Source organism: Ambystoma mexicanum, chromosome 13 (genome assembly GCF_040938575.1).
Source record: "Ambystoma mexicanum isolate Mex_15411 chromosome 13, UKY_AmexF1_1, whole genome shotgun sequence".
In the NCBI taxonomy this organism is placed as follows: Eukaryota; Metazoa; Chordata; class Amphibia; order Caudata; family Ambystomatidae; genus Ambystoma; species Ambystoma mexicanum.
The window spans coordinates 115140491-115166107 of NC_090938.1; the positions used below are offsets into that span (position 1 = coordinate 115140491).

Here is a 25617-nt window from a genome sequence, read left to right on the forward strand (position 1 = left end):
TCTTGTCTGAAACCATGCACCGTTCAGATAGCGGAAATCCAGGATTGCTTTTTCCCATTTCCACGAAAATATTGTTCCAGTCCAATGTGCGTTTTGTGCTTACTCAATGTTATCAGGACCTGGCTTTCCAACCCGTGCGTGGGCTGTAAACTTCAGCTATGACGTGCCAAGTTTCCTGTCACATTGGCACGTGCTTCCTGTGGGCATGTGTGTGTGGCACTCCCTTGGAGTCAGTGCAGCCTCTCAATGCTGCTTAGTTGCGCTGCCCCACATTTATCCTGCCGCGCAACTTGTGTAACTGCGTAGCATGCAGTTGTGAGCATGGGTAAATTGCCGCGGTTTTGGGGGAATGTTGTGGTCCTGCACAGGGCCAATTTTTGACCCTGCTGCGCAACGTTGCCCCTGTGTTTTGTGAGAAGGTACGACGCAGTCAAATACAAAATAAGTAGACTACCTACGTGAAACTTAAGCAAGAGACTCGCCCCAACAACGTGGACAATGGTGTGTAAAACCTCTCTTCGCGCGTCGACGGAATCATGGACGAGCTAGAGCACGCAGTGCTGCGTGGGCGCCATTATGCAGTAGCCGAAAGTAGACTAAAGGCTGCACCTCGGCCCGGCCGCGGCGCGAAGCACTCTGGGAGCAGCAGAGAGAGGGGGGGGGGGGTGGGGGGGAAGAGAGTGACGCCGGGGTCCCGGTGGCCTCTGTCCACCCAGCGCGTGTTTGATTAATGTCTGCGAGGAGCTGCCCCAGGCCTGACCCTTGCGAGCGCTGTGTGGGAAGTCAGTCAGTGTGTCAGGCAGAGCCAGAGAGAGAGCCCCGCTGCTCTGCAGAGTGTCTGCTGCCCGGGACTGCGCGCACTCAGGGGGGGGTGGGGGGGGGGGCTGATAAATAGCTAAAAGCCCTCTGCTGCTCCAGCCGGGATCTCACGGGAGCCGCTGCCTGCTGCGCCACCCGCTCCCAGGCGACGGCGGACCCGGATGTGCACGTGGTAAGTCACCTTTATGCTTCCAGAACACTCTCGCTCCAGGTTTAACATCAGTCAAGCGTGTAGCCTGCCCTGGACATGTCCCCAGAGCGCGACCACCGAAGTTTGTTCTCGGCGGGTCCTCCTGTGTTGGGTCAATATTGTCTGACGTGTCCCGGTGGGCTCTTTTAATGCTGCCGTGCCTTCCATATGTTTTGTGTTCCAGTGTTAATCACACTGCAAACTCAGTGACCTGGAAAATAGAACTCATGCGGGGGAAAGCCTGCATTGGGGCAGATGTAATGCGGTACATCTCCATTATTTAAAAGTTATATATACTTTTTCGCTGCTTTTACAGTGTGTGCATAACTGTGTCTTTTGTGACGACTGCCAACTAATGTGTGTGTGTGTATATATGTGTGTATATATATATATATATATATATATATATATATATATATATATATATATATATATATATATATATATATATATATATATATATATATATATATATATATATATATATATATATATATATATATATATATATATATATGAGAAAAAGTAATTGCCACTTTATGGTCATTGTTTTATTTCATGTATTACCTATTACTATAACTCACCCCGTTGTAAGATGTTCACCGATTCCCCTCAAATCTGATTTCTTATCTATTGTACGTTCTTTTGTGATCAAAATGGCATTGTTCCTGCCTGTAAATAAATAAATATTGAATTGTGGAATGTGTGTAATTCTGTAGTAGGTATATATTTCGTTTTTTTAAAAGTTAAAATTAATACCTATATAATGGCGAAGTCTACAAACCTTATTTCTCCAAAACAAACATACTCGTTCGCACTACACATTAAGCCACAACTCACTCCACAATCGCATTTCAAAAGACTGCTAAAGGGAGTGTTGTGAACAAGATCAAATCGGACACCTTTGAGATATCTGCTCCGATATGTCCCCTTTGGGGTCTATGGAAAAAACAATGCAAAAAACAACCTATTTTTCAAAGTGTCTACATGATTCCATTCAGGAGAGCTCATTAAAGCGGGCTTGTGTTTTCGTATGTGGTCAGACACAGTTCTTTGCCAAATTTGGTGAACTTTCATGGTCAAGGGCAGATGTCATGTAACGTTAACTATGGTATTCACTGTGCCGCACTATAACTGGCATACCATTACATGTGTATTTGTAGAGCGCAATGTTCATCCCCAGAGGGACCTCCTAGCGCTATTGACAGTTAACAGATGTTTATTGTTACCCAACTTAATGGTACTCATTTGATCAACCTTGGAAGGATGAAGGTGTGAGTGGACCTGCCGGGATTCAAACCTCACACACACACCACACGCACTCTCACACACACAATCTGGCATATATGTATTGCATCCCTTTCCGAATCATGGGTCCAAGCTTTAGTCACTGGTTCGAACCTCAGCAGAGCAAACACAGCCCTTTATCGATTCCACTTGATAAGGTGATGAGCATTGAATGGTGTGGGTATTAGTACCGGCAGCGAAAGGCATTAAAGGTGGGAGACATTTGGCATAGCGTGACATAAAAAGGTGATATATAAATATGTATATAGAACTATATTTACCCACGGAAATGTGGACGGAGCTAATTAGGGGCCTTTATTAAGCATGTAGACGTGGCTGTGTAATAACCCCCGCCTATGGAAAAGCTTAATAACATCTCCGAGAAGATTGCCATTCTTATTTAGAAATCCCATGCCTTCCTTTCATTTGGGAAAGCTGAGCTCGGATTATTGTAGGGGAATGGATATGCTAGGATCTTGCCTTCATATGACCCCCTGCAGCGTACTTACCCCCTATTACTAATGGTGTACATGAATGGTCATGTTGGTTTCTCCCCCCCATCAGAAATTCTGGCGTGTTGTGAACATCCAAGGGGTAGGAAACACTTGACCTATTGCTGAGCATATTGCATATGGTCTGGTTGCCCAGAGCGATGCCAGGAGTTAGGATTCATTCCAAACCTTCCAGCCATCACCTTGCATATGGTCTTTACCCTTCTGCAATGGCTTGGCAGGCAAAGATGGTCTGGAGGGTTGCCCAGAGCAATGCCAGAGGTTAGGATTAATTCTAAACCTTTTTGCTATAGTCACCCTGAGTGGGACGGGTATGCCCAGATGTCGGTCCCGTGCCTGCTGCGCCTAGAGACCCAAGCTACTCCTCACTGATGAGGCCCAGCAAGGCTGTGACCAAGAAGTTTGGGCTGGACTGCCCCTTATGGGGTGGGACCAAGCCTGATTTGCATATGGTCTTTCCCCTTCTGTAATGGCTTGGCAGGCAAATCACGGTTGCCTGGACGTTTGTCCAGGGCGATGCCAGAGGTTAGGATTAATTCCAAACCTTCCGACCATCACCGCATTTGTTTTGCATAGGTGCTCATTGCGCATTTAGAGGATGTAGTCGCCTGGCATAACTTGATGCAACCTCAAGGTCTCTCATTCCAATTCCAGGATACGCTTTTGGTAGGAAAACAAATGGGCCAGAGGGTTTCTCTAACACGGGTAGTGGTGCTTTTTATTTAATATCCTTTAATTGTTGTGTTTGCCAGAAATATTACATAAAGTGGACCTACATATCCTACGGTACTGTAAGTGAGAAAGTAGACGCTTTCCGGCCTCGTGCACAGGAATGCACGCTTACATGTGTGGCCTACCAATCATGGGTTGCCAATCGCCCATTGGGAAAGCAAACCATTGTACAGTTCAATCTCCACCCGTTTGCCTTTCTTGCCATGCTTTTAGAGTTGCCTAGTGTTTTCTGGTTAGGTTAGTGATGAAGAGGCATTTCAATGAATTTTGTGCCTCAGTATCCAAGTAGAGATGCATTCTGGAATCCTTATCCTTGGTGATGGTGCAGAGACAGAGGAAGAAAACTGGACTGTTCTAGACAGCCACTTATATAAAGAAATCCGTGGGTTCGTCCTTTTTTCTTGCTGTCTTCTATTTTTTCTTTCTTTCCTTCCTTCTTTCCTTCTCTTTGTAGGCATTCTGGGTCAGATCATCTTTCTTTCTCTCTTCCTTCGTTGCTTCTTTCTTTTTTTTTCTTTCTTGCTTTATTTTCTTCTTTCTTTTCTTCTTTCTTTCTTTCTCTTGTGTCTTTCTTTCCTTCTCTGTGTAGGCATTCTGGGTCAGACCTTCTTTCTTTTTTTCTTTCTTTGTTTCTTTCTATCTTCCTTTGCTTCCTTCTTTTTTGTCTTTCTTTCTTTCTTTCTTTCTCTTTTGTCTTTCTTTCCTTCTCTTTGTAGGCACTCTGGATCAGATCTTTCTTTCTTTCTTTCTTTCTTTCTTTCTTTCTTTCTTTCTTTCTTTCTTTCTTTCTTTCTTTCTTTCTTTTCTTTTCCTTCCTTCCTGTTTTGTCTTTCTTCCCTTCTCTTCTTTCTTTCTCTTTTGTCTTTCTTTCCTTCTGTGTGTAGGCATTCTGGGTCAGACCTTTCTTTCTTTCTTCTTTCTTTCTTTCTTTCTTCGTTGCTTCCTTCTTTTTTGTCTTTCTTTCTTTTCTTTCTTTCCTTCTCTTTGTAGGCACTCTGGATCAGATCTTCTTTCCTTCTTTATTTATTTTCCTTCCTTCCTTTTTTGTCTTTCTTCCCTTCTCTTTGTAGGCATTCTGGATCAGACCTTCTTTCTTTTTTTCTGTCATTGTTTCTTTCTATCTTCCTTTGCTTCCTTCTTTTTTGTCTGTCTTGCTTTCTTTTCTTCTTTCTTTTCTTTCTTTCTTTCTTTCTTTCTTTCTTTCTTTCTTTCTTTCTTTCTTTCTGTCTCTCTTTCCTTTTCTTTGTAGGCACTCTGGATCAGATCTTCTTTCCTTCTTTCTTTCTTTCTTTTCCTTGCTTCCTTCCTTTTTTGTCTTTCTTCCCTCTCTTCTTTCTTTCTCTTTTGTCTTTCTTTCCTTCTATGTGTAGGCATTCTGGGTGAGACCTTTCTTTCTTTCTTTCTTTCTTTCTTTCTTTCTTTCTTTCTTTCTTTCTTTCTTTCTTTCTTTCTTTCTTTCTTTCTTTCTTTCGTTGCTCCCTTCTTTTTTGTCTTTCTTTCTTTTCCTTCCTCCCTTTTTTGTCTTTCTTTCTTTCTTTTCTTCTTTCTTTTCTTCTCTTTGTAGGCACTCTGGATCAGATCTTCTTTCCTTCTTTATTTATTTTCCTTCCTTCCTTTTTTTGTCTTTCTTCCCTTCTCTTTGTAGGCATTCTGGGTCAGACCTTCTTTCTTTTTTCTTTCTTTGTTTCTTTCTATCTTCCTTTGCTTCTTTCTTTCTTTCTTTCTTTCTTTCTTTCTTTCTTTCTTTCTTTCCTTCTCTTTGTAGGCACTCTGGATCAGATCTCTTCTTTCCTTCTTTCTTTCTTTCTTTTCCTTCCTTCCTTTTTTGTCTTTCTTCCCTTCTCTTCTTTCTTTCTCTTTTGACTTTCTTTCCTTCTATGTGTAGGCATTCTGGGTCAGACCTTTCTTTCTTTCTTTCTTTCTTTCTTTCTTTCTTTCTTTCTTTCTTTCTTTCTTTCTTTCTTTCTTTCTTTCTTTCTTTCTTTCTTTCTTTCTTTCTTTCTTTCTTTCTTTCTTTTTTGTCTTTCTTTCTTCCTTCCTTTTTCGTCTTTCTTTCCTTCTCTTTTCAGGCACTCTGGATCAGATCTTCTTTCCTTCCTTCCTTTTTTGTCTTTCTTTCTTTCTTTTCTTCTTTCTTTCCTTCTCTTTGTAGGCACTCTGGATCAGATCTTCTTTCCTTCTTTATTTCTTTTCCTTCCTTCCTTTTTTTGTCTTTCTTTCCTTCTCTTTGTAAGCATTCTGCTGCAGATCTTGCCTACCTTGATACGCTTCCCCCGGACTCCGTGTTATTTGTCTTTATCCACCTGGGGACTAGCCTCCAGGATATATTTTGGGGTTTTTTATAATGCAAACGTTACTGGGAAGCCACAGATTGCTGTACAACATAGCGTTGGGGTACAATGATATACATACAGATTGAAGGATTGAATAGTGATAGTAGTGTTAGAAGGATATGGGGAGAGGGGGATGTGAAGAGTCACAAGCAGGGGATGGAGGCTAAGGAGGCAAAGGTGAGCCAAGTCTGGCTCTGGAGGTTCTGCATATCTGCTCCCATGGACTCTCTATTTCAGGTGCCATTATCATTGCCCTGGCCCTAATCTGATTGGTTTGGTGACATCCTCTGTGTAGGGTAATTGCAACGTCTGGATGTTAGGTACGGATCCAGGGCAATCTCAGTGTTGACTTTGTGCTTTTCCATGGAAGCAAAATAAGGACAACTACCTTTTGGTTCCCTGCAGTATTGCACATCCCTAAAAGTTACCTCCTAGTTAACCCACTCATTCTCTATGACCTACTTTGGCTGGAGCAACAGATACCCAAGATGCCACAAGCTATCCTTCTTCCTTTAACCTGCCCCACTGTTTGTTTTATCTGTATCCTCTTTCTCCTGCTGCTTCATCCCTTCCCTTTCCTATCCTCAAACTAATGTCTGGAGACCCGGGCGGGAGCACAGTACACCAACATTCAGGCAAGCTTGAGTGCTTTGGGACTGCTATTCTGGGGATTTGTCATAGTATAACATACTTCTACATAGCATACGGTAAAGCCCTCAGTCGCCTCAGGTGTAGACTTGTGTGTGTGTTATCAAACTATGGGGACATATGCTTTAAATCCAGAAGAAATATCGAATACCTGCTCCAGGAGGATGACTCTGTCTTTTTTAATATCTTTATTTATAGCACGCATAATACCCATAGTTTTCTAAGCGCAGACCTGGGGATCGAGCCTGTGTTGGTCTGCGTCGTCTTACTTCAAAAGCGAGCACGTTGCCCCTGAGCTATCCTCGCAAGTCTTGATTTTAGCAGCGAGGCAGCCACTCCCCCTGGAGTTGGATTACACACATAAATATTGAGGATCTGCAACCAAAGCTGGTGAATGGGCGAGACTTTGTGTGCGTGCCTGATGGCCCGGGCTATGGGTTCTTGTGGAGAACAGTACGTGTACCCTTGTGCGAAAAAACATTATGACACTATTTTAAGGTAATCAACTTGTTGACCTCGGAAGCATGAAGGGCTGGATGCGTGGCCACTGCCTTTGAATTCAAACTTTTGTCCTGCAGGTGAAGGACAGATATCTAGAACGAGCGCTTAACTGGCTGGACTATCTTACCAGCTGGTCAGTCTGGCAGACCAGTGGTCTTTTTGTGTGTGTGTGTGTGTATCCATAGTGTTAAAGGGTTCTTATGGGCAGTGTGTGTGTTTGCCCTTGAGTGGGGTAACCGGGTTCTTTTGGGCAGTTTTAGCACGCATGAATGTGGCCACTTCGCACCTTGATGTGTATGTTTGTGTGCATGTCTCTATATGAGTATGCACATATCAAAGGTAAGGCGTGGTAAACATGCTTCTCAGATAATGCTCCATAGAGAAGAGGAGGTGCACTGGATTATTGGGGGATGGTAGTGGCCAGTACACACAGAAAGTATAATAGCACCCCGAGGATGCAGGGTCTAGTGGATGCACTCTGCATGTGTGCACACATTCATCCTATGGATAATCGTTTGTGGATATACCGTGCGTTAGTCTTACCTTACATTAATGTACATATTCTAATAATAGGCTAGGCCCATCATTGGTCAGACATGTGTGGAGGCAACTCATCCCATGTTCAATAGTGACTACTAATTGTAAACACAGCTTGCTGATGTAAATTATATCTAAGAAGCATTCTCCGATGTGTATGGCGTGCACTTATTTGTTTTGCGGGCAGTGTACATGTGTCCATTGCAAGGCACTGTAACATGGTCTAGCAGGGTGCAACTTCGGTGGCCTCTTGCTGTACTCCCACAATTCAGGAGCTCGTTCCTGCACTGCCACTGCTCACACATAATATCCATTTTATCCCTTCCTTCTCGGTGAGAGGCCTGCTCAAATTGCTCATACTTGCCCCAAATTAATTCAGGCCACCTGATTGGTTACTGAACCACCCGACATGGTAATTAGTGCAAGGGCGACACATGGCTTGCTGTTCAGCGTTTGGGTCAGGAACCAATTGTTTTTAAGAGAATACAGGGTAATCCTGTCTGAGGAAGGCACCAATTTGGTCACGAAACTTAGCTTCATTAAAAAAGCTCCAGTGGGCAACTCCCATCATGATGTTGTTCCTATTATAGATACTGCTGACCCATAGTGATGACATTATTCTGTTCATGTTATAAAGGTTGTATAACATCCTCTTTAACACGTTATTCAGGGTCAATAAATGGATGCTTCTGAATGCACTTAACATTTTGTACATTTTTAATATGAGCCTTTGCTTTTTAGTAAATGCTTCCCGAGGAAAATGGCGTCAAGGCCCTGTACAATCATTGCCAGCTACAACCCTTCTGACAACTTCGTTTCATATTTGCTTTGCTGTTCTGTTTATTCATCACTGATGGAGAATTCATTTTCCTGTTTTTTTGTGATGCTTGTAACGGTCTTCAGGGTTTGATATCCTTTTCTGTAAAGCTTTTAACATGTGCCTAACAGCCAGACTTCTTTTCATGGCAGTTGTTAACCCAATGCGGAATTCTCCTTTTGGTGTATGAACCTGCTTTGGTGACTTTGTGTATTGTATCTCTGGGATTTGTAAAGCTTGATGTAATGTATTCCAAATAAAAGCTGATCATGAAGATTATAAATCAAAGTGACCCATAGAGTTGGCCAGGCCACAAAACGTGCCCTCGCCACTAACCTTCGGCGAGTGTGAATCGTCTCTTGTGGGGTAAGAAATGGTGTGTATGGTATATGATCGGTTATTTATAAGGCGCTTAATACCCATAGGTTTCTAAGTGCGGACCCGGGGTTCAAACCTGTGTTTCTCTGTGTCGTCTTGCTTTCAAGGCGAGCACGTTGCCTCTGAGCTATCCTCCTGTGATAGAAGGGGGCCAGAAGGTATTTGGTCGGATCTTAAGAAACCTTCTTTACTTGGGTCTTCTCATTTGATGGGGCAGTTGCCTTCTTAAGAATGGCTAAAGGTCTCTGCTACCTGCCAATCTAATAACTAGGCAATGACATTAGATCCCACTTTCGCCTTCTCAGGAACTCCAGCTCCTTTCATCCAAGTGGGCGCCCTATGGAATACGCTCTGCTGGAGAAGAAAAGAGCTACGGTCCCGTAACTATAGTTCTCCAGCATAGGTGCACTCTGTTATCTCATCAGACGGAGGAGTGGTGGTCCTTACGGCAAAATGTGTTTCGTACATTCCAGAGAGCCCATTTCACCTGACAACATTTGAAGCATTCACGAAGCTTAATGCCCATTTGAAGACCTATTTCATAAACTGGCGCAGTCTCCCTCATTCTCTGTAACGCTTTCCAACTAAACATGTGGCAGAATCAAGGAACCTGTTCTGGAGAGAAAACAGTGGTTTGCTTGTATATCTCTTCAGTGTAGGTATAGTATTCAGAGTCACAGCTAATGCCCACCCGTGCCATCTTGGGGAGAGGACCTTGTTTCAACTTAATATGACAACATAGGCCTTCCATATTTTTAAAACATTTGAGGGCGTATTTTCTCTGTTTCCTTTGTCTGGTTTCTCACTTGTCTGCTCATTCATTTCAGAAAAGATATTTCTCAAAATGGCAAGAGTTGGTTTACTCCACTGTGATCTTGGTCTGCCTGTTATGTAGACTCCCCACTTTGAACACTGTCCAGTCGGGACCTTGGGGATGGAGTCAGAAGGAGTGCTGGTGTGCGTGTGTCTGGACATTAGTATTTATCTTGAGTGACTGTAGGTTCTGGGGTTTGTTGGGAATACTTCACTTTACTCCCTCAGTATGATATTCAGACACCCTGGGATGTCCATGATGGCATCTTGGGCTCACATCCAGAGCCATGCAGAGCAGAAGCGCTTCAGTCTCTTGGGTGTGGTGGCGGTTTGTGTTCTCATATCTTCGTGAGGTGTAGCAGGCCATGCTTCGATCTCTTCCCCGGGAGCACGGAGACGGCTTCGATTTTCAGCCCTAAACGGGAGGCACTGCTCAGGAATAGTGTTCCGGGAAAAAGCCAGCAGCGCGCGTTAAGGTTGCAAGCTGGACACTGCCTTCTTATTGGAGGGAAAGGGGCCAACGAGTTTACAGAGTTCACATTCAGAGGCCGATTCATGGAATAATTAGCGCGGCGCAAGTGGGCAAAAACGTGCGAATCGCAGTGGAATAGCGAAAATCGCAGTGTAAGTGCGAAAATCGCACCAAAAGCAGCGCACATCGATTCATGGAAGGCCGTGCGCGAGAAAACCAGCGGATGTGCGATAAAACAGTGCACGGCGCACGTTGGCGCACAGGCCATCTAACAGCGTGCGCCAGGTCACAGCGAAAATCGCACAGGCCACAGCGAAATTCGCACATAGCGCGGCGCACGCAACAAAAGTAGGCGGAACACGGGCGTAACACTCGGAATGGGGAACAACTTGCCAAAACGTGGGCGTCACGGGGGAAGTACAGGGCACAAGTGCGCGGAACGCCCACACGCTCGCCTACAACACGTATTCATGGAATAGAATAGGGGAAAAAAGCGCACGCTCAAACCAGCGCACAGGCACAAACACGACCGCCACAAGAAAGCAGGCGGTAGCGTCTCTGCGGCTGTAAGAAATGTGCGCCAAAAGGTGCGCCAACAAATAGCACCTATATACTGCCATGATGAATGTCCTATACTGTGGCCCTCCAGGACAAATGACGTGCAAAGGGGTACCCACAAACACGGACACCCGCTGACAAAAAATACGTGTGCGTGTATACCGGGGTGCGCGGGAAGTCTCACACGCGATTTCAGCAGGGTACGTGTATTTCAGGGGTGCGCGGGAAGTCACACACACGATTGGCCCAGTGCGAGCAGGGTACGTGTATTTCAGGGGTGCGCGTGAAGTTACACACGCGATTCCAGCAAGGTATGTGTATTTCAGGGGTGCGCGGGAAGTCACACACGCGATTTCAGCAGGGTACGTGTATTTCAGGGGTGCGCGGGAAGTTCCACACACGATTGGCCCAGTGCGAGCAGGGTACGTGTATTTCAGGAGTGCGCGGGCAGTTCCACACACGATTGGCCCAGTGCGAGCAGGGTACGTGTATTTCAGGGGTGCGCGGCAAGTTACACACACGATTCCAGCAAGGTATGTGTATTTCAGGGGTGCGCGGGAAGTCACACACGCGATTTCAGCAGGGTACGTGTATTTCAGGGGTGCGCGGGCAGTTCCACACACGATTGGCCCAGTGCGAGCAGGGTACGTGTATTTCAGGGGTGCGCTGGAAGTTACACACGCGATTCCAGCAAGGTATGTGTATTTCAGGGGTGCGCAGGAAGTCACACACACGATTTCAGCAGGGTACGTGTATTTCAGGTGTGCGCGCGCAGTTCCACACACAATTGGCCCAGTGCGAGCAGGGTACGTGTATTTCAGGGGTGCGCGGGAAGTTACACACGCGATTCCAGCAAGGTATGTGTATTTCAGGGGTGCGCGGGAAGTTCCACACGCGATTTCAGCAGGGTATGTGTATTTCAGGGGTTCTGGGGAGTACCACACGTGAATTGGCCGTGTGGGCCCTCCCAGGTGTACGCTCCACAACCTCCACGGACCCTGCAGCCAGCCCACACCACGGGGGACTACCCTGCACCCCTGCCCATGTCCCGCAGGCAGCCCATTCACCATGGGCATGCCCCCCAGCCAACCCACATTTCACCTTGCACTACTGATCAACAATGCATGTCTACCACCACCCCCACCCCCCAGCAGTGCAGGGTCACCCTCCACCAGGCCCCCACTCATGTCTCCCACCACCCCCACCCCCCTGCCACCAGGGGCAGCCTCCACCAGGCCCCCACTCATGTCCCCCTGCACCCCCACCCCCCAGCAGTGCAGGGGCATCCTCCACCAGGCCCCCACTCATGTCTCCCACCACCCCCACCCCCCAGCCACCAGGGGCAGCCTCCACCAGGCCCCCACTCATGTCTCCCACCACCCCCACCCCCCTGCCACCATGGGCAGCCTCCACCAGGCCCCCACTCATGTCCCCCTGCACCACCACCCCCCAGCAGTGCAGGGGCATCCTCCACCAGGCCCCCACTCATGTCTCCCACCACCCCCACCCCCCAGCCTCCAGGGGCAGCCTCCACCAGGCCCCCACTCATGTCTCCCACCACCCCCACCCCCCTGCCACCATGGGCAGCCTCCACCAGGCCCCCACTCATGTCCCCCTGCACCCCCACCCCCCAGCAGTGCAGGGGCATCCTCCACCAGGCCCCCACTCATGTCTCCCACCACCCCCACCCCCCAGCCACCAGGGGCAGCCTCCACCAGGCCCCCACTCATGTCTCCCACCACCCCCACCCCCCTGCCACCATGGGCAGCCTCCACCAGGCCCCCACTCATGTCCCCCTGCACCCCCACCCCCCAGCAGTGCATGGGCACCCTCCACCAGGCCCCCACTCATGTCTCCCACCACCCCCACCCCCAAGCAGTGCAGGGGCACCCTCCACCAGGCCCCCACTCATGTCCCCCTGCACCCCCACCCCCCAGCAGTGCATGGGCACCCTCCACCAGGCCCCCACTCATGTCTCCCACCACCCCCAAGCAGTGCAGGGGCACCCTCCACCAGGCCCCCACTCATGTCTCCCACCACCCCCACCCACCAGCCACCATGGGCAGCCCCTACCAGGCCCCCACTCATGTCCCCCTGCACCCCCACCCCCCAGCAGTGCATGGGCACCCTCCACCAGGCCCCCACTCATGTCTCCCACCACCCCACCCCCAAGCAGTGCAGGGGCACCCTCCACCAGGCCCCCACTCATGTCTCCCACCACCCCACCCCCAAGCAGTGCAGGGGCACCCTCCACCAGGCCCCCACACATGTCTCCCACCACCCCACCCCCAAGCAGTGCAGGGGCACACTCCACCAGGCCCCCACTCATGTCTCCCACCACCCCACCCCCAAGCAGTGCAGGGGCACCCTCCACCAGGCCCCCACTCATGTCTCCCACCACCCCCACCCCCCAGCCACCAGGGGCAGCCTCCACCAGGCCCCTACTCATGTCTCCCACCACCCCCACCCCCCACCCACCAGGGGCAGCCTCCACCAGGCCCCCACTCATGTCTCCCACCACCCCCAGCCACCAGGGGCATCCTCCACCAGGCCCCCAATCATGTCTCCCACCACCCCCACCCCCCAGCATCCAGGGTCACCCTCCACCAGGCCCCCACTCATGTCCCCCTGCACCCCCACCCCCCAGCAGTGCAGGGGCATCCTCCACCAGGCCCCCACTCATGTCTCCCACCACCCCCACCCCCCAGCCACCAGGGGCAGCCTCCACCAGGCCCCTACTCATGTCTCCCACCACCCCCACCCCCCAGCCACCAGGGGCAGCCTCCACCAGGCCCCCACTCATGTCTCCCACCACCCCCACCCCCCTGCCACTATGGGCAGCCTCCACCAGGCCCCCACTCATGTCCCCCTGCACCCCCACCCCCACCCCCCAGCAGTGCAGGGGCACCCTCCACCAGGCCCCCACTCATGTCCCCCTGCACCCCCACCCCCAAGCAGTGCAGGGGCACCCTCCACCAGGCCCCCACTCATGTCTCCCACCACCCCCACCCCCCAGCCACCAGGGGCAGCCTCCACCAGGCCCCTACTCATGTCTCCCACCACCCCCACCCCCCAGCCACCAGGGGCAGCCTCCACCAGGCCCCCACTCATGTCTCCCACCACCCCCACCCCCCTACCACCATGGGCAGCCTCCACCAGGCCCCCACTCATGTCCCCCTGCACCCCCACCCCCCAGCAGTGTAGGGGCACCCTCCACCAGGCCCCCACTCATGTCCCCCTGCACCCCCACCCCCAAGCAGTGCAGGGGCACCCTCCACCAGGCCCCCACTCATGTCCCCCTGCACCCCCACCCCCCAGCAGTGCATGGGCACCCTCCACCAGGCCCCCACTCATGTCTCCCACCACCCCCACCCCCAAGCAGTGCAGGGGCACCCTCCACCAGGCCCCCACTCATGTCTCCCACCACCCCCACCCCCCAGCCACCATGGGCAGCCCCCACCAGGCCCCCACTCATGTCCCCCTGCACCCCCACCCCCCAGCAGTGCATGGGCACCCTCCACCAGGCCCCCACTCATGTCTCCCACCACCCCACCCCCAAGCAGTGCAGGGGCACCCTCCACCAGGCCCCCACTCATGTCTCCCACCACCCCACCCTCAAGCAGTGCAGGGGCACCCTCCACCAGGCCCCCACACATGTCTCCCACCACCCCAAGCAGTGCAGGGGCACACTCCACCAGGCCCCCACTCATGTCTCCCACCACCCCCACCCCCCAGCCACCAGGGGCAGCCTCCACCAGGCCCCTACTCATGTCTCCCACCCCCCAGCCACCAGGGGCAGCCTCCACCAGGCCCCCACTCATGTCTCCCACCACCCCCACCCCCCAGCCACCAGGGGCAGCCTCCACCAGGCCCCTACTCATGTCTCCCACCACCCCCACCCCCCAGCCACCAGGGGCAGCCTCCACCAGGCCCCCACTCATGTCTCCCACCACCCCCAACCCCCTGCCACCATGGGCAGCCTCCACCAGGCCCCCACTCATGTCCCCCTGCACCCCCACCCCCCAGCAGTGCAGGGGCACCCTCCACCAGGCCCCCACTCATGTCTCCCACCACCCCCACCCCCCAGCCACCAGGGGCAGCCTCCACCAGGCCCCTACTCATGTCTCCCACCCCCCAGCCACCAGGGGCAGCCTCCACCAGGCCCCCACTCATGTCTCCCACCACCCCCACCCCCCAGCCACCAGGGGCACCCTCCACCAGGCCCCCACTCATGTCTCCCACCATCCCCACCCCCCAGCCACCAGGGGCAGCCTCCACCAGGCCCCTACTCATGTCTCCCACCACCCCCACCCCCCAGCCACCAGGGGCAGCCTCCACCAGGCCCCCACTCATGTCTCCCACCACCCCCACCCCCCTGCCACCATGGGCAGCCTCCACCAGGCCCCCACTCATGTCCCCCTGCACCCCCACCCCCCAGCAGTGCAGGGGCACCCTCCACCAGGCCCCCACTCATGTCTCCCACCACCCCCACCCCCCAGCCACCAGGGGCAGCCTCCACCAGGCCCCTACTCATGTCTCCCACCCCCCAGCCACCAGGGGCAGCCTCCACCAGGCCCCCACTCATGTCTCCCACCACCCCCACCCCCCAGCCACCAGGGGCACCCTCCACCAGGCCCCCACTCATGTCTCCCACCATCCCCACCCCCCAGCCACCAGGGGCAGCCTCCACCAGGCCCCTACTCATGTCTCCCACCACCCCCACCCCCCAGCCACCAGGGGCAGCCTCCACCAGGCCCCCACTCATGTCTCCCACCACCCCCACCCCCCTGCCACCATGGGCAGCCTCCACCAGGCCCCCACTCATGTCCCCCTGCACCCCCACCCCCAAGCAGTGCAGGGGCACCCTCCACCAGGCCCCCAGCAGTGCAGGGGCACCCTCCACCAGGCCCCCACTCATGTCCCCCTGCACCCCACCCCCAAGCAGTGCAGGGGCACCCTCCACCAGGCCCCCACTCATGTCTCCCACCACCCCCACCCCCCAGCCACCAGGGGCAGCCTCCACCAGGCTCCTACTCATGTCTCCCACCACCCCCACCCCCCAGCCACCAGGGGCAGCCTCCACCAGGCCCCCACTCATGTCTCCCACCACCCCCAGCCACCAGGGGCATCCTCCACCAGGCCCCCAATCATGTCTCCCACCACCCCCACCCCCCAGCATCCAGGGTCACCCTCCACCAGGCCCCCACTCATGTCCCCCTGCACCCCCACCCCCCAGCAGTGCAGGGGCATCCTCCACCAGGCCCCCACTCATGTCTCCCACCACCCCCACCCCCCAGCCACCAGGGGCAGCCTCCACCAGGCCCCTACTCATGTCTCCCACCACCCCCACCCCCCAGCCACCAGGGGCAGCCTCCACCAGGCCCCCACTCATGTCTCCCACCACCCCCACCCCCCTGCCACTATGGGCAGCCTCCACCAGGCCCCCACTCATGTCCCCCTGCACCCCCACCCCCACCCCCCAGCAGTGCAGGGGCACCCTCCACCAGGCCCCCACTCATGTCCCCCTGCACCCCCACCCCCAAGCAGTGCAGGGGCACCCTCCACCAGGCCCCCACTCATGTCTCCCACCACCCCCACCCCCCAGCCACCAGGGGCAGCCTCCACCAGGCCCCTACTCATGTCTCCCACCACCCCCCAGCCACCAGGGGCAGCCTCCACCAGGCCCCCACTCATGTCTCCCACCACCCCCACCCCCCTACCACCATGGGCAGCCTCCACCAGGCCCCCACTCATGTCCCCCTGCACCCCCACCCCCCAGCAGTGTAGGGGCACCCTCCACCAGGCCCCCACTCATGTCCCCCTGCACCCCCACCCCCAAGCAGTGCAGGGGCACCCTCCACCAGGCCCCCACTCATGTCCCCCTGCACCCCCACCCCCCAGCAGTGCATGGGCACCCTCCACCAGGCCCCCACTCATGTCTCCCACCACCCCCACCCCCAAGCAGTGCAGGGGCACCCTCCACCAGGCCCCCACTCATGTCTCCCACCACCCCCACCCCCCAGCCACCATGGGCAGCCCCCACCAGGCCCCCACTCATGTCCCCCTGCACCCCCACCCCCCAGCAGTGCATGGGCACCCTCCACCAGGCCCCCACTCATGTCTCCCACCACCCCACCCCCAAGCAGTGCAGGGGCACCCTCCACCAGGCCCCCACTCATGTCTCCCACCACCCCACCCTCAAGCAGTGCAGGGGCACCCTCCACCAGGCCCCCACACATGTCTCCCACCACCCCAAGCAGTGCAGGGGCACACTCCACCAGGCCCCCACTCATGTCTCCCACCACCCCCACCCCCCAGCCACCAGGGGCAGCCTCCACCAGGCCCCTACTCATGTCTCCCACCCCCCAGCCACCAGGGGCAGCCTCCACCAGGCCCCCACTCATGTCTCCCACCACCCCCACCCCCCAGCCACCAGGGGCAGCCTCCACCAGGCCCCTACTCATGTCTCCCACCACCCCCACCCCCCAGCCACCAGGGGCAGCCTCCACCAGGCCCCCACTCATGTCTCCCACCACCCCCACCCCCCTGCCACCATGGGCAGCCTCCACCAGGCCCCCACTCATGTCCCCCTGCACCCCCACCCCCCAGCAGTGCAGGGGCACCCTCCACCAGGCCCCCACTCATGTCCCCCTGCTCCCCCACCCCCAAGCAGTGCAGGGGCACCCTCCACCAGGCCCCCACTCATGTCACCCACCATCCCCACCCCCCAGCCACCAGGGGCAGCCTCCACCAGGCCCCTACTCATGTCTCCCACCACCCCCACCCCCCAGCCACCAGGGGCAGCCTCCACCAGGCCCCCACTCATGTCTCCCACCACCCCCACCCCCCTGCCACCATGGGCAGCCTCCACCAGGCCCCCACTCATGTCCCCCTGCACCCCCACCCCCAAGCAGTGCAGGGGCACCCTCCACCAGGCCCCCAGCAGTGCAGGGGCACCCTCCACCAGGCCCCCACTCATGTCCCCCTGCACCCCCACCCCCAAGCAGTGCAGGGGCACCCTCCACCAGGCCCCCACTCATGTCTCCCACCACCCCCACCCCCCAGCCACCAGGGGCAGCCTCCACCAGGCCCCTACCCATGTCTCCCACCACCCCCACCCCCCAGCCACCAGGGGCAGCCTCCACCAGGCCCCCACTCATGTCTCCCACCACCCCCACCCCCCAGCTACCAGGGGCATCCTCCACCAGGCCCCCAATCATGTCTCCCACCACCCCCACCCCCCAGCATCCAGGGTCACCCTCCACCAGGCCCCCACTCATGTCTCCCACCACCCCCACCCCCAGCCACCATGGGCAGCCCCCACCAGGCCCCCACTCATGTCCCCCTGCACCCCCACCCCCCAGCAGTGCAGGGGCACCCTCCACCAGGCCCCCACTCATGTCCCCCTGCACCCCCACCCCCAGGCAGTGCAGGGGCACCCTCCACCAGGCCCCCACTCATGTCTCCCACCACCCCCACCCCCCAGCCACCAGGGGCAGCCTCCACCAGGCCCCTACTCATGTCTCCCACCACCCCCACCCCCAGCCACCAGGGGCAGCCTCCACCAGGCCCCCACTCATGTCTCCCACCACCCCCACCTCCCTGCCACCATGGGCAGCCTCCACCAGGCCCCCACTCATGTCCCCCTGCAGCCCCACCCCCAGCAGTGCAGGGGCACCCTCCACCAGGCCCCCACTCATGTCCCCCTGCACCCCCACCCCCCAGCAGTGCATGGGCACCCTCCACCAGGCCCCCACTCATGTCTCCCACCACCCCACCCCCAAGCAGTGCAGGGGCACCCTCCACCAGGCCCCCACTCATGTCTCCCACCACCCCACCCCCAAGCAGTGCAGGGGCACCCTCCACCAGGCCCCCACACATGTCTCCCACCACCCCACCCCCAAGCAGTGCAGGGGCACACTCCACCAGGCCCCCACTCATGTCTCCCACCACCCCCACCCCCCAGCCACCAGGGGCAGCCTCCACCAGGCCCCTACTCATGTCTCCCACCACCCCCACCCCCCTGCCACCATGGGCATCCTCCATCAGGCCCCCACTCATGTCTCCCACCACCCCCCACCCCCTGCCACCATGGGCAGCCCCCACCAGGTCCTCACAATCCCCAATCATGTGCGTAATGGTCAGCCTCCACAGCCAAAAAGCCCTACCAAGTAACCCATTCACCCACATGGAAATGGAAATCACATGTTACACCCCCAATGTTCATGAAGCTAATGAAGCCATGTCCGTCACACACAATGGTTGCAATTGAATGGGAAAACACACAACATGACATGCATGAAACCAATGAGATGATACCACACAGTGAAGTATGCAAACAAAATTGTATTGAAAAAAATAAGAATGCTAAAGAAAGAAAACAAACTACAATGTGAATGAAAAAAAATAAGCTGCATGTCCGTATGAAAAAATAAAACTTGAAATCCAAATCGAAAATAATTTTGTCCAAAGTCAAATGTAAAAAAATCTCCATGCAATAAAGAACTATGTACAAAAATAACAAGGGTCCATGAGCCCAACTGAACAAAGGAAACCTACTAAAAAACCTACCTAAAAATCAACTATATACAAAAAGTGGAGCAGTGTCCGTCGACTCCAAATCATAATATGAAAGAAAGGAAACCTAAAACTAAAGAACTATATACAAAGGCGGCGGGCAAGTCCAGCGGCTCACTCTGTGGTGTCCCGGGCCAGGGCATCATCGAACTCCTGTTCGATGTCCCGGAGGCGGTCCAGTTCCATGGCCCCGAGGGTCCGCAGGGACGACGCTGTGTCCTCCTCCAACCCCCTGCGGATTGCCTCGAGGCACTCGGCCCGCCTCAGGGCCCTCCGCATGGAGTTCTCCGCCCTGACCATTGTGAGCCGGGCCTCTTCCGCCCGCCGCCGCTCCGCACCTATGGGGTGGGCCAACCGCTGCCACACAGAAGACACTCTCTGTCCTGGGTCCCCCTGCCCTCCGGCCGATGCCTGCCCCTCCGATGTCGAAAGCCCCGAGCCTTCATGGCTCCCACCATGTTGCTGCTGCTGCTGCTCTGCCTCTGCCCGTGCACTGCCTCCTGCTGCCTGCACATCCTCCGCCGGCTGGGGTGCACTTGTTGATGTGGCCACCCCTGCTGGACCACCGACTCCCGACTGTGGCAGGGATGCCTCCTCCACCAGCCTGGCCGCACCGTCAGAGGCAGCTCCACAGGGCACCCAGGTGACTGATGGGTGGGAAGATGGCACAGAGGACGACTGGCGCGTAGGGGGTCCAGTTGAGGAGGGGGTCGGAGCAAGCCCCATCAGACGGAGGAATCCGGCCTGGGTGACCTGTCCCAGCAGGCTGACGTGGTCAACGAGCCATTCGAGATGACGTGCAGTCTCTCCATGAAAAGACTGCAGGTCACCTCGCATGGCCCGTTGACGCAACGCCACACCAGCCAGGACAGGCTCAACCCGGACCTGGATGGCCACGTCCGCAGGCAGAGGAAGGCCAGTTGACGTCAGCTCATCCCCTGCCTGAAAACGGGTCTGGACGTAGGCATCCCTGCTGGTGCAAGATGATGCAGGGACAGGATCGGGGACAGGATTGCACACAGGCACCTCCGCGGCCGCCTGTGCTGCCTCCTGTCCCTGGTCCTGCACTGCACCACTAGCACCAGTGGGATCCCCACCTCCAGACCCCGTCTCTGGTGCTTGCGCGGCCCCCTCCTCCACCAAACCCCCCACCAACCTGGATGACTCCGTGCCATCTTCCCCCGTTGGGCCCTGTGGGGTCCCAGCTGCCCCTTCTGCTGCCGAGGAGTCCAACTGCAACCTTCGCCTCTTGGACCTTCCCCCGGCAGCTGCGGCCTGGGACGCGGCACCGGACTCCTCACTCCCCGACGAGATGACAACACGGGAGGGGAGCCGGGCCTTGCGTCTCCGGCTGGCGGTCGGATCCCCGCCGCTGTGCTCCACAGCAACTTCTCCGCCCTCTTCATCAGTTGACGCTGCAGACAGGGAGAAACAAAACACAGGCATCAGGGCACTGTACAATGGACACATACACGCATGACAGTTGCACAGGAGTGGCATTGGCAAACCTCAGACATGTCATCACAATCCCCAACACACATGTCATTGCAACTGGCACACATGAGCCATACCACAGCCATATCGCAACTGCCACCACCATCCCTACACATACAACAGCATCAGCAGCCAAAGGGGAGCCAGACATCACATGCAACACAGGAAGTGCACCACACATGTACACACACCACCACACTTGCATGCATGTCCACACCTCTGCCAAGTGTCGCACTGTTCAGATGGGCATCCATGTCACATCTGCCAATCAGGCTTCCACATACCGCTGTCACATGCATCCATGTAGCATCACTTTTGCACCCTTGTCAAATACACACACATGCACATGTACACAGTGCTCATACATGCAGCCGAAAACAACATACATGCCTGACATCACGGACATGTCTACTTACATACACATTCATCCAAACATGTGTGCACGCACAACTGTATTTGCCATGCAAGCCCACACACACAAGCACCATCCATGTCTCACACATTACAGCCCTCGCATGTGTCAGCCCCACGGCCCAGTACACCCCCACCCATACTCGACCCCATACAAACAGATGTGCAACCGGCACAATGGCGAATGATCACCACACGCACTGCTCACAATCAGGATGCATGTACACTCACCGCTCGACTCCAGACGGGTCTGCTTCTCTAGGACCTGGACGTGGAGCGCTGGGGATATGCGTTCCAGGACCCCCATCTGTTCTTCCGACAAGTGGCCCCGGCGCCTCTTGGCATCCGCTGCCTTCAAGAGGCGCCGGGCCTTGTTCAGGGTCCTGGACCTGAAGTCCTCCCAGCGCTTCCTGACATGTTGTAAGTCCCGGACTGCCACCCCCTCCGCGTTGATGGCAGTCACGATGTCAGTCCAGATCCGAGTCCGTCCTTCCTTGTCGGCGTGGGAACTTCCGAAGAGGGCATCATACTGCCCCAGGACTTGCTCCACCAGGACACCAACTTCGGTGGCACTGAAGCTGGTGCCCGTCTGCCTCTCTGGCCGGGGGTTGTCAGTGGTCACAGATGGTGTTTGCCCCGACATGACAACCCCAGAGGCAGGAGTGGGTGTGCAACTGGGTCCTGGGGCTGGGCTGTGGAGCGATGGAATTCCAGTCGGGAGTCTTTGGTTCCAGCAGGGGTGGTCACAGCAACAGCACCCTTGGCTGATGTGCAGGCAGCAAATGGCAGTGCACGTGGGCAGCAGGCAGTCAGGCAGCAGCAGATGGCAGGTGGGAGCGTGCTCGGGGCTCTGGGGGGCAGTAGTTCGGCCTTCTGGGCAGGAGCCTGGTCTTCCGTGTGCTTACGCGTGGCCAGCTTGGTACGGAGTGATTTGGCACGTGAAAATCCTGCACGTCAGCGTGAAAACCGAGGAAAGGCCCTTAGCGCGTAAGCGCATCAGCACGCATACGCGATTCTATTGGACCAAAGGCCCTCATCGCGTAAGCGCGTCTGTGACGTGAGCCGCACGGGTGTTTCCCACACAGCACATGATGACAGAGCACACGTGGAAAGACTGCACGTCAGAGTCTCATCGCGTGTAATTGGACAGCACGTCAGAGTCTCATCGCGTGTAATTGGACAGCACGTCAGAGTCTCATCGCGTGTCATTGGACAAAAGTGCGCGTACACGCGATTGGCCTATGTACGTGTATATCAGGTGTGCGCGGACACTTACACACGCAAGTACGTCAGCGCACCTGTATTCGGGTGTGCGGGCAATTTCCACACGCTATTGGACTGTGCACTGGATTTCTGGGGTGTGCGGGTCACACACTCGCCTACAACACGCGCAACGCATTAATTTGCGCGCTAACAAAATAACTAGCTCAGACCCAGGATGAACATACCGTTCCTAGCAGCAGTGGCCGTGGCCTACCAAAGGAGGAGGAGGAGGATAGTCAGGGCCAGAATATTCACACCCAGAACCAGCCTTTTCGGGATGCCTGATGACCAGGTGCATGGGAGGTACAAGTTTCCACCACACATCATACTGGACCTGGTGAGTGAGTGGGAGGACGACCTCACATCACCCACCCTGTGCTCCCAAGCACTCAGCCCCCTGGAGAAGGTCCTCGATGTACTGCACTTCTTAGCCACTGGATCATTTCAGCGGACAAGTGCCATTGTGGGTGGTGTATCACAGGCCACCCAGTCACGCTGCCTACACCAGGTCTTGAACATCATCACTGCACGCCCATCAGTCCGCAGGCACATATACCTGCCCAGAACCCCTGCAGAAAGGCATGCTGCCGCCCTGGATTTTTACGCTGTGGCACGATTCCCCAAAGTGCTAGGTGCCATGGACTGCACCCATGTGGCTCTACGTCCCCCCAGGGCATCTGAGCACATCTATAGGAACCGCAAGCACTGGCATTCCATCAACGTGCAGGTAGTATGTAATGCCAAGGGAATCATCACCTCAGTATATGCCAACTATCCCGGGTCAACCCACGACAGCTTCATTTACCGAATGTCCACCCTAAGCCGGGACCTAGAAGCTGGCCGGCATGGCGATATATGGCTGCTTGGTGAGTATGAATGCCACTGCACATGCATGCATGTCAGATACTGAGCTAGGTCACAACCCCACCAATGATACCAATCACCACCTCCACAGGGGACAGTGCCTACCCTCTCAGCCCCCACATGATGACGCCAATTCGGAACCCCACCACACCACCCCAGGTAAGATATAACGCTGCCCACATTACAACCCGGGGCATAGTGGAGCGCACATTCGGAGTGCTGAAGTCACGCTTTCGCTCCCTTGACCGCTCTGGCGGGCAGCTGTTGTACGCTCCCCCAGTAGTGTGCAGGATCATAGTGGCAGCATGTGTCCTGCACAACGTTGCAACACGCCGGGGCCTGGCCGTGGACATGGTGGTGCCCCCCCATCCCCAACCACATGCACAGCCGCTGCGCATGGGAGGTGAAAGGGCATGGGGGGAGGCAGCCCGTACCCAGCTAGTGGCTAATTACTTCACATAGAAATCACACCCCTGTGGAGTGCACACTGCCCTGGCACATTCCATCTGACAATCAATGATGACTCAACCTGACACTGATCCTGAATGTCTGGAGAAAGAACCGTGAAAACCATATCAGCCTGAGATTGTTCACCTGGAAGTGTCACAATGTGTGCATCCCTACCCACACTGACACCACCAATGCAGTTTTGTGAAGTTACACATTCAAGCAGCTCAAATTAATACCCACTTGCAAAATGCAACAAGAGGACAGTGCCATGTCAGCCAACCCAACCCCAGCACCGCCACACGACACACCGTGCCATGTCATGCTATTTGCAGGTAAACAAAGTAATCCCCACAACATGACACTACTGTCACAATGTACAGTGTCCCTATTAGAAACTTGCAACACGTGAAATGCTCACAGTAATGGCGGACCAACAACAAACTTGAGCACATACTACCATTGACTTGACATCACTAATGTTTAATATTAGTAGTCTCACCACCTGGAAATGCCTGCACTCCCACCACTACCAACTGTGCAGTGTTGGCGCCTGTAGAGTTGTAGGTGCACTGCTGCCAACATGGACCACATCTCCAGACTAGAGGTCCTTGTGTAGACATGAGGAAGGTACCTGCAAATTGGGAGGTAGACACAGAAGATGAGTTACACATCAATGCAACATGCAGTGTACAACACAACAGCAATATGCACTAGGAATGTATACACAGTATTGACTACAGACTGCCCACACAGCTCATGGGAGTCCAACGTCACTGTGTAATTCACTGTCACTTGGGCACACCCTTTGCAAGCCCATGGAAACGGGAAGCAGGAGGGGTGTGTGTGACTCAAACCCAAGCATCTGAACCAAATATATTACAAGCCTGCATGTGCCCAGCCACAATGCAGCGTATGCCCACAGGAACCACGGAAGCCAACAAATCGTCCCAAAAAAATTGGGAATAAAAGAAATAAAAATAAAAATAAAAACAAAAATAAAAAAAAATAAAAATGGCCATTGAAGGGCCCGGGGGGGTTGGGGAGGCCACCCAGGAGGTCCGAGGACAGGATGCACACCAGAACCCACCTGCGTGGATCCTGGGAAAAAAAACACCTCCATGGGCTCATGGCCCACACGGCTACCCTATTGTGGGAGTATCACTGCTGTTGCTATTATCACCCTGTGCAGCTGCATTGGGAGGTGGTTGCACTATGGGAGGCAGCCCACGCAAGGCCCTAGTCTGCTCCTCCATGGCTGCAAGCATGCGGGTGTGGTAGGTCTGGTTCTGGAGGATGAGTGTGCGGAGGTCCCCATGCAACAACTCACGGGATGCCCGGACCTCCGCCCTCGTTGCCTGCATCTCAGCTGAGAGCGTACGGGTGAAACGCTCCAGCTGCTGTTCTGTCCTTTGGTGTGTAGAAGCCTCAAGCTCAACAAGAGTCGTCCTGAGGTGAAGGAGCTCCTGCCTCAGGGCTTCCCTGTGGCCCTGGGACTCAATGGAGATGGCCTCCTGCAGAGTCGCCAGTGCCGCCCGCCTGTCCCTGTTGGACCCCAACATGTCCTCCCTGTGTGACTGGCAGATGGAATCGGTTGCCTGCTCTTGTCGCTCCATCAGCCTTTCAGGGGGGACAATGGAAGTGGCCACCCTATCCATGGCCTGAGCCATCATCTCGGATGATGCTGCCTGTTGGGTTGCCATACCGTAAATGGATTGCTCCCATGCGGTATTGCCAGGTGGCGTACGGCCACCACGTCGGCGGGCACCACACCTGTCTGGGGCAAGGCGAACTGCGCCTTGCTGTGCCGGCACTGCCTGAGGCTGCAGGACTGCATTCCCCCTCTGATCTGCTGGCCCAGGAACAGGATCAGATGTCGCGGAGTGTGACCCTGCATCCGTAACCACCAAAGGCGTAGCTGCCAACACTGACATCCCCATTGAGGGTTCTGACCCTGGTGCAGG

At 55.2% G+C, this 25617-nt stretch overlaps 1 protein-coding gene across 1 annotated transcript in view; it reads left to right on the forward strand.

The window, feature by feature from the left end:
- Positions 1–789: 789 nt before the first annotated feature.
- Positions 790–25617, forward strand: part of LOC138520956 (bile acid receptor-like) — a 304029-nt gene continuing 279201 nt past the window's right edge. Inside the window, exon 1 of the mRNA XM_069633415.1 lies at positions 790–991. The gene's annotated coding sequence lies outside the window, so the exon portion shown is untranslated. The remainder of the gene's footprint in view (positions 992–25617) is intronic.